This window comes from Perca fluviatilis, chromosome 14, assembly GCF_010015445.1.
Source record: "Perca fluviatilis chromosome 14, GENO_Pfluv_1.0, whole genome shotgun sequence".
Classification (NCBI taxonomy): domain Eukaryota; kingdom Metazoa; phylum Chordata; class Actinopteri; order Perciformes; family Percidae; genus Perca; species Perca fluviatilis.
The window spans coordinates 33,713,153-33,721,971 of record NC_053125.1 but is presented as its reverse complement, the minus strand read 5'-3'; the positions used below and the strand labels follow the sequence as shown (position 1 = coordinate 33,721,971).

Below are 8,819 nucleotides of genomic sequence, written 5' to 3'. Positions count from 1 at the left end.
CATGTCTCTGGGGGACGCCAAGAACGGACGGTTGGGTTAAGAAAAGCAAACTTCACACGCGGGAAAAGATCTCCGGTCAGCTTGAAAGTCCTGCGTTTTCCCCTCAGACCAATTGCCAGAGTGATAGAGAAATGGCTCTGCCAATTGCTATTTGGCAAGTGGGTGGAGTCAAACGTTTAGCTCCACCCACATTGAGCCACTCCTCGATCTGCGTACTGCAGTCAGGGCTTACTCTCAAATCAGGCTGCATCAGCTGATACCTTAAAAAACAGTCATGCATAGGATTAGAGCAGGCAGACACAGAGGTGGGAGGGGCCATCACACTGGACCTTTTGCATCATTTTCAGACAGATTGTGCCTTAGAATTTGTTTATGTAGGCGCGATAAATTCTGATCAATGATAACTCTAAGATTCCTTCAATTGGTGCTGGAGGCCAGGGCGATTTCATCCAGAGCTATGTTCAGATAATGAGCTTCGGAGGTGTTAGGGGCCAAGTACAATCAATACCTCCAGTTTTATCTGAGTTTAACATCAGGAAATTGCTGTTAATCCAGGATTGTATGTCCTTAATGTCTGCTTGAAGTTTAACTAACTGATTGGTTTCAGCGTGCATGGAGGATTTATCGTTAACATGAACAAACTGAGATCAGTCGGATGAATAGGACTAAAATCAGTGTATCCATCATCGTCATCCGCTTATCCGAGATGGAGTCGCGGAGATAGCAGCTTAATTCTTGCTCTTATTCGTTAACTTTGTGATTTATTTTAACATTTTTTGCAGCTTTCCATGTTTTTATTGTTGTTCTTGCCACATATTGTTTTATGGGGTGAGTTGGTGGGTATTTGAACTTGTACTGATATTGTAGCACCGGTTACACTAGTTGTAGGCTGTTATTTAAACTGAGTAAAATATTCCCCAATGTTTCCCCTCTCTAAGACAAATGTCAGTTCCAAAGAGACACTTTAACCCAAGATCCACAGTTAAGAGAAATATAGGAAGTCTTTGGACCAAAGTCCATCTTCCTCTCCTACATACTATAGACCTGTCAGTGTTTGAGCTCTGATAGAGATGCTGAGTGAGTTAATGAGACTTTCCAGTGAAATGCTCCTTAGAGAACAGGGTGAAAGCTGCCTCCTGCTGGCTGTCTGACTGCATTACATCATTCTTTCTCTCTTCTCAAAGCCTCAGCACATGATTGGCATCTTTAATTATTAACACTGGACACTTATATGTGTGTGTGTGTGTGTGTGTGTGTGTGTTGTCTCGTGTCTTAATAATATTAATAATAATGTTATTGTAGCAGTATAGAAATAAAGTTTTCTTGTTGCGCCTGCTGACCACTAGGGCGGCAGTATATAAGTGCGGCCTTCCTTCGCGCGCTCCAACAGCTGCATCATTTCCGGGTCAGGTGTCTGTCTTTGCAGGTAATGCACCGCGCTACTGCTGCGGCTAATACTTTGTTTCAGCCTTTTTTTATCATTATGTTCTTATGTTTAAAGCCTGCGTGTTTTCACTGCAGAGCAGCGACCGAGTGCTCCGTGTGGCCTTCTCCATTTTTATTTCCTGGCTCTCTTGAGCGGTGGTAAGTAGGGTGACCAGATGTCCCGGTTTGACCGGGACAGTCCCGATTTTAAGATGCTTGTCCCGGGTCCCAGCAAAAGCCTGTCGGGACGCTAAAATTTCCCGGCTTACACCAACCACTATGAAATTGTCCCGGTTAAACGGTTAAAATGCTGACAGCTAAAGGTTGCGTTTACTTAATTCTGGTAAAACCCGTAGCGATAACCCATTATGTTGTGAGTAGTAGGCCTACGTGTGCTGTTGGCAAAATTGTATCTAATATGTCTGTGTCTGTGTCTGACCTGGGCTGGCACATGTTGACGTTAAAAAGTGTGTGTGTGCACATGCACTGCGGTCACGCGCAAAGTGTCCCGGTTTTAGTTCCGGGAAATCTGGTCACCCTAGTGGTAAGTGTTCAGTCTCTCTCTCTCTCTCTGTGTGTTAAACCGAGTGCTATCCTGTAGCTAATACTAGTGTGGTCACAGGTAGATGTCTGCTGTCGTGTGGGTCTTTCTCTCCCTCCCTCTCGCTGTGCAGGTTTGACTTTGAAAACAGGTATGCTACTTTAAATTTAGCCCCCGAAAACCTTGATTAATGTAGCTTAGCCATGCTAATTTTATGTTTATTGACAGGGAATGCTCATCAGCTGGCCGAAGTCTACCGGTGGTGATTGATGTGATTCCACCACCAGCTGATTGGGGCCGCGTCTGTTTTGTCTCCACTGCTAAATGCTGCTAATTGTACAGCTTTCTCTGCTGCTAACTACACAGTCTACTCTCTGCTGCTGAATGTATAGCTTTGCCTACAGAGCCTTATCTGCTGCTGTGCCTCGGCTGCTAACTGCAGCTTTGGTTTTTGCCGCGAACTACACAGCGTGTCGCTACTGCTTGGCACTGTTGTTGCTGGCTTTTGGTGCGCATGGTGAATTGCCAACACCAGACTTTTAACTTGTTTATTCCTTTAATTTTAACTGACTGAGGAATTAATCATTTAGTTTGTATTATTATTTTTTTTACTTTATTATTTTGATCAAGTAAACTGTTTTTGTTTATCTTATTTTGGTTAACCTGATTTTGTGAATTATCTCCTGTTTTGTTGTACATTTTTGAGATTAGTTTTGTTGTAACCTCTTTTTTGTTTGTCCTTTTCAGTGGCTGTAGGCTGGTGGTGGTGCTGGTGACGTGGGTGGTGGTGGTCTTCTTTCTCGTGTGCCGTGTTAACTTGGATTTGGTGATCTCACTGTGTCTGGGTGAACCCTTTTTCTTTAATTTAGTTTTATTAGTTCTTCTTCCCCTTCACCTGCCCTTCCCACCAGTAGGCCTCAGCCCCTGATAAGGTTTCTTTCCTTTTTCTTATTTGTGATCAATGCTATATTTTATATTTATACAGTTTTATTGAATAAACTATTTTTGTAATCTGGGAACCACGTGTTTTTGCCCATTGAGTGGAACGAACCTGTGTGCTTTAAAGGTCTTGGGCCTATCCCAAGTGGCGTTGTCGGAAATCTTAAAATCTCAGAGTGTCATCAAGCCCATTCGCTTTGCCACATTATTATGTCTGCGTGTTGTCATTTTAGTAGAACTGTGAGTTTGGTCTCTGTTGTGTTTTCTGGTTCTGAAATGAATGAACTGTTGGTTTGGACACTCTGGTGTGTGATGTCATGTGTCTGTTGTCATGGTGATTATCTTTATTTTGTAGCCTAAATGTTCCTCTAATACAGTGACGGTTGAATTAAAACTCCAGAAGTTAAAGAGCTGTGAGCTGTTCCCTGCTGAACTGAACATGTGTAAAGAAAGAGAAGGTGCTGTGCTGCCACCTGCTGGCTGTCTGACTCAACTGATATGATGCTCTCATCCAGAGAGAGGTTTATAATCAGCAGCTTATTGAAAAAGATAAGAAGATGGATATAAAGGGTCTGATTTTAATGTGAACATTTGTGCAGGAATGTGCAGTTATTGCCCAGAGGTGTAAAAACGTATAGTTTAAAGACAAACATATGTGTAAGAGGGAAGATTGTAAGGATGTGTTTGGAGGGAACAATGACAGCCTGAGGCCGGTACTACGAAGCAGGATTTGGCATTAACGAGCTAACTTAAGGCTCAACCCAGGATTTTCTGTACTACGAAGGTGGATCAGTTGTTATCGGGTTCAATCGCCGTGGTAACTCATGCTGAACACCTAACCTGGTCGGGAGCAGGTTAAGTTGGAGATCAGAGATCAACCGGTGTTAAAGCACCGCCTACTGACCAATCAATACTCGACTGATAACAGAGAGCCATAGGTTTGAATTATGTTTTTATATTTTTTATTTGCTCTCCCGATCGCTTCCCACTGCCAGGGTTGCAACTGAAATAATAGACTAAAGCAACGACAGTTTATGGAAAGCACAAGTCTAATTATGGTCAGATGGTCCTGACTGATGAGGAATTTTGACGCTACAAAGGTATCCCCTCCCGTTAGCATTCCACCGACCGCCATTTGAAGTTGATGGGATGAAATCTCTAGGAGGAGTTTGTTAAAGTACGACATGTGGAAATGGCCAAAATCACACTAATTTCGAACTTTGAAATCAAAATTGCGGACTTCCTGTTGGGTTTAGGGTATGGCTCCAATGAAGTTCTTTGTACATCTTGACATGTTACATATGTGTACCAAGTTTCGTGAATCAATGTTAAACACACTGCAGGGGCTCAATTTCTCTAACTTTCTAGGGGGCGCTAGCGAGCCATTTTTGTGGGCCTATTCCCGAAATCCTTAAAATACGTAAACTTTCACCAGACTTGATGAGACCGCCAATGTTGGTGAGTTTTTGAATATGTTAAGCCCTCGAAAAAGCGATTAATTTGCAGAAAATAATAATAATTCCTTCAGTTTCAATAGGGCCTTCGCTGCTGTCGGCGCTTGGGCCCTAATAATCTCCTCTGTCTTTCATTGGTTCCACCCCAGACATCTGATGACATATGTGTATGTTTTAATTTTGCTTTCCTACACTGTCCATAACTGCACTCAGTATGAGCAGAGCTTTTATTTGAGCCTAATATTAAGGCTCTTTGACGATTTTGAAAAATTGACATTTAAAGAGACAAAAATTGGTGGCCATCTTGAATTTGAAGGTCAAAAATAGGTCAAATCAATAAATCTTTATAATTTATGAATTTCTTGACCCAAATAGACTCAGAAACCATGTCATTATGCAGCACTGTGGGCAAAACCATTAAAAAGTTAATTTCCAGCTTAGGCTGATGGCAGTCATTTTGGATATAGGGCTCCCAAAAAATGTCCCCACATTTTTGTGAGGGGCACCCCGGCTAATTTCTTTCTTTAACCTTTATAGATAACAAATCCAGTGAGAAACAAACCTTTCCTCTCCACGGTCACGGAACTGCTATAAATGACCCAACTTATCCCTGAGAGGAAGAGTGTTACTGACAACAGCGGAGGGAATTTACAGGCTTGCTTATTTGGCGGCCTCTTTGGATGTTGATTGTGGGGTATTGAAAATAATAATATTATAATAATTGTCAATATGATGTTTAATTTTGTGTGGAGAAACAAAAAGTCTGTAATAATAAACACAAATCAGTGTGTGGGGGCTTACATTTTTTGGACTTCAGAAACTTCAAGCAACACCTTCAAAATCAAGTGGCTCAGACAATTCATGAATAATCCAACATCACTAGGGAATCATCACATTTGCAACGGTGTCCGACCAACTGTCTGTCATGTCTGCTCTTTAACATCAGCAACATCCAATCACATCACTCCTTCTGGTGGCTGCCTGCACTTAACATGAATTTTAAAACTCTGCACCAAAATTATTAATTATTTGTATTCAGAAACCCACCTGTCTGTCTTATAAACCCGAAAATTCATGATTTTAATGATTTTTTACTCAAGTGATGACGGGAGCTGCATACTGCAGGACGACTCAGTTAACCCCCCATGACCAGTTTCTAATGTTCAACCAGACTAGAGTAGGGCCTACTCCAGAGGCTGCTCTTCAGACTCTGATCTAATTTTCGGGACAATTAGGATTCGGGATTCAAGACAACTGCTTGGATTTTGGGACTGTCCCGAATTTTTCGGGACGCCTGGTCACCCTATCTGCCACACAGTTTAACTTGATAGCAGCCTAATATGTCAATCATCGTCTTTCTTTACTTTTGTTGGAAGGTCATGATCTATCAGCCAATCTAATTACAATCCCATGTAGAGGGGCGGGGCTCTGCTGTAACATCCAGAAGAGTTCCTTTTGAGAGTCACTGACTACGTTTACATGCAGCCAATAGGCCTAACCCGTTCAAAACCGGAATATTAGCAATAACCCGGCCGCGCACGGCCATGTAAACACCGGCAAAAACCCGAAAATGCTCATATTCCGGTTTTTAAAAACCCGAATATGCTACCTGGGTTACCCCTAAACGCGTATCGGCATATTCCCATCAAAAGGAACATTGAGTTGTGTTCTGCGCATGTTCTATTCGCAAGGAATCTCGGTCTTTTGAGTAGAGGAACTTCTTGTATGTGCCAGAAAACATAGTTATAATAATAATTAAATACTATTTTATATATATATATACATACATGTGATATATATGGGATTACACGTTATTAAATCAGAGTCGGACCACAGTGGTTCTGTTGCTTCCTGTTCAGCCTGAAGGCTGCTGGAAACGGCTGGTGATTGTTAGTCTTGACTTAAAGTTGCAGATACAACAGCACCATAGAACTCTGATTAGCCCACCAAACATATTTCAAATACCAGCCAACAAGCCGGGTTCAAACAATCATTACTGCAGCTCTCATACAGTGGCTCAGAAGAGTAATGCAGCAGGCCAAATACACCACACACAGCCAAACACACACATAAACACACACGCGCATGTATCTTTACACAGTTTTCACATTTGCACATATGGTCAAAATACTGTAGTCATATCTTAATATATCTAAATAAGCCACGGAGGCCGAAGATGTTTTCTGGACTAAAAATAAACCGATGTCCAGTGCGCTGTATAACTTTAGATTCTATTTATTAACATTTCTGTAAAACACGTTTATTACTGTAATGCTCTTCTACGAGACAGAGATAAGAGTGAAGTTCTTATATGGACCCCTATCAGCTGACTCACCCACTGTGGCCTGGCTGTGTGATCCCCTGGTCTAATGTCATGTACAGCAGGGGGACCCCTGGTCTAATGTCATGTACAGCAGGGTGACCCCTGGTCTAATGTCATGTACAGCAGGGTGACCCCTGGTCTAATGTCATGTACAGCAGGGGGACCCCTGGTCTAATGTCATGTACAGCAGGGTGACCCCTGGTCTAATGTCATGTACAGCAGGGTGACCCCTGGTCTAATGTCATGTACAGCAGGGGGACCCCTGGTCTAATGTCATGTACAGCAGGGTGACCCCTGGTCTAATGTCATGTACAGCAGGGGGACCCCTGGTCTAATGTCATGTACAGCAGGGGGACGTTAAGCATCCTCAGCAGTAGCCTAATCACGGCCGCGGTCAGCTCATCTTCCTCCGGCTGCTTTTCTTCGTCCCGGTTGGTGACCGGTTCACCAAATCTCTCAGTCTCATTTACAGGTTTAGATAAAGTCTCCACACCTTGACGTTAAGGGAGTAAAAAACTATCCATTGCTAGCGTTAAACTCACGGCTCCAAATATTGAGCTCTTCTTCTTCTGTGTGAATACGTTACTGCGGAAGTAAGGTCAAAAGTTCAATGTGTGCTGCACCCTTTGGCCGAATACAATCACCTGTGTTTTTTTAGATTAAAATAATCGGTTTGTTTTATTAATGTATTTATTCATTTTCCAAATCTAAATTATACTATTTACACATTAACAATTTTGTATTTATTTATAAATCAACAACAGCAATTTCTTGGGGGTGCTAAGGGGGTGCTATGGCAATCCTATGGGTAGCTACAGCACGCCCTAGCCCCTCCCTGGCGCCGCCTCTGGTCTGCAGTCTTCTTCGTAGCGGGAAATTAAAGAAGGGCTGCTGCAGCGGCCGGCTCCGTCACAGAGCCGCAGTGCACACACAACTGACCAGCGGAAGGAGAAGTAGTTCCTTCCCCTAACCGGATATAATTAGACTTTTCTGGTGACAACAAGTTACTTATGATAACATTAAACACTCACTCCAAATTACTGAGTTTAAATATCGATCTTTTTATGAAGTGTGTGACCGTGTGTTTGTTCTGGGTTTATAGTATGAAGGTCAGAATATCTCTTATTTCATTTCATTTCATTTCATTTATTTTTATTTCGGACAAAACTAAATTAAAAATATATATATATATATATATATATATATATACATATACATACACACGCATATATACATACACACATACACACATATATATACATACACACATACACACATATATATACATACACACATACATACATATACACACACACATACAGTTTGTACCCACGTATATACATACACATATATATATATACAGTGCCTTGCGAAAGTATTCGGCCCCCTTGAACGTTTTGACCTTTTGCCACATTTGAGGCCTCAAACATAAAGATATAAAACTGTAATTTTTTGTGAAGAATCAACAACAAGTGGGTCCCAATTATGAAGTGGAACGAAATTCATTGGCTATTTCAAACTTTTTTAACAAATAAAAAACTGAAAAAGTTGGCGTGCAAAATTATTCAGCCCCTTTACTTTCAGTGCAGCAAACTCTCCAGAAGTTCAGTGAGGATCTCTGAATGATCCAATGTTGACCTAAATGACTAATGATGATAAATAGAATCCAGCTGTGTGTAATCAAGTCTCCGTATAAATGCACCTGCTCTGTGATAGTCTCAGAGGTCCGTATAAAGCGCAGAGCATCATGAAGAACAAGGAACACACCAGGCAGGTCCGAGATACTGTTGTGGAGAAGTTTAAAGCCGGTTTGGATACAAAAGATTTCCCAAGCTTTAAACATCCCAAGGAGCACTGTGCAAGCGATAATATTGAAATGGAAGGAGTATCAGACCACTACAAATCTACGAAGACCCGGCCGTCCCTCTAAACTTTCAGCTCATACAAGGAGAAGACTGATCAGAGATGCAGCCAAGAGGCCCATGATCACTCTGGATGAACTGCAGAGATCTACAGCTGAGGTGGGAGACTCTGTCCATAGGACAACAATCAGTCGTATACTGCACAAATCTGGCCTTTATGGAAGAGTGGCAAGAAGAAAGCCATTTCTTAAAGATATCCATAAAAGGTGTCGTTT

General features: G+C 41.9%; 1 long non-coding RNA gene across 1 annotated transcript; it reads left to right on the top strand.

Annotated features, from left to right (window-relative positions):
• The first annotated feature begins 1,570 nt into the window (after positions 1-1,570).
• On the top strand, positions 1,571-2,495 carry LOC120573021. The gene is made up of 3 exons (XR_005641595.1): positions 1,571-1,584; positions 2,048-2,117; positions 2,195-2,495. It is a non-coding gene; the product is annotated as an uncharacterized LOC120573021 (long non-coding RNA).
• Positions 2,496-8,819: the final 6,324 nt, after the last annotated feature.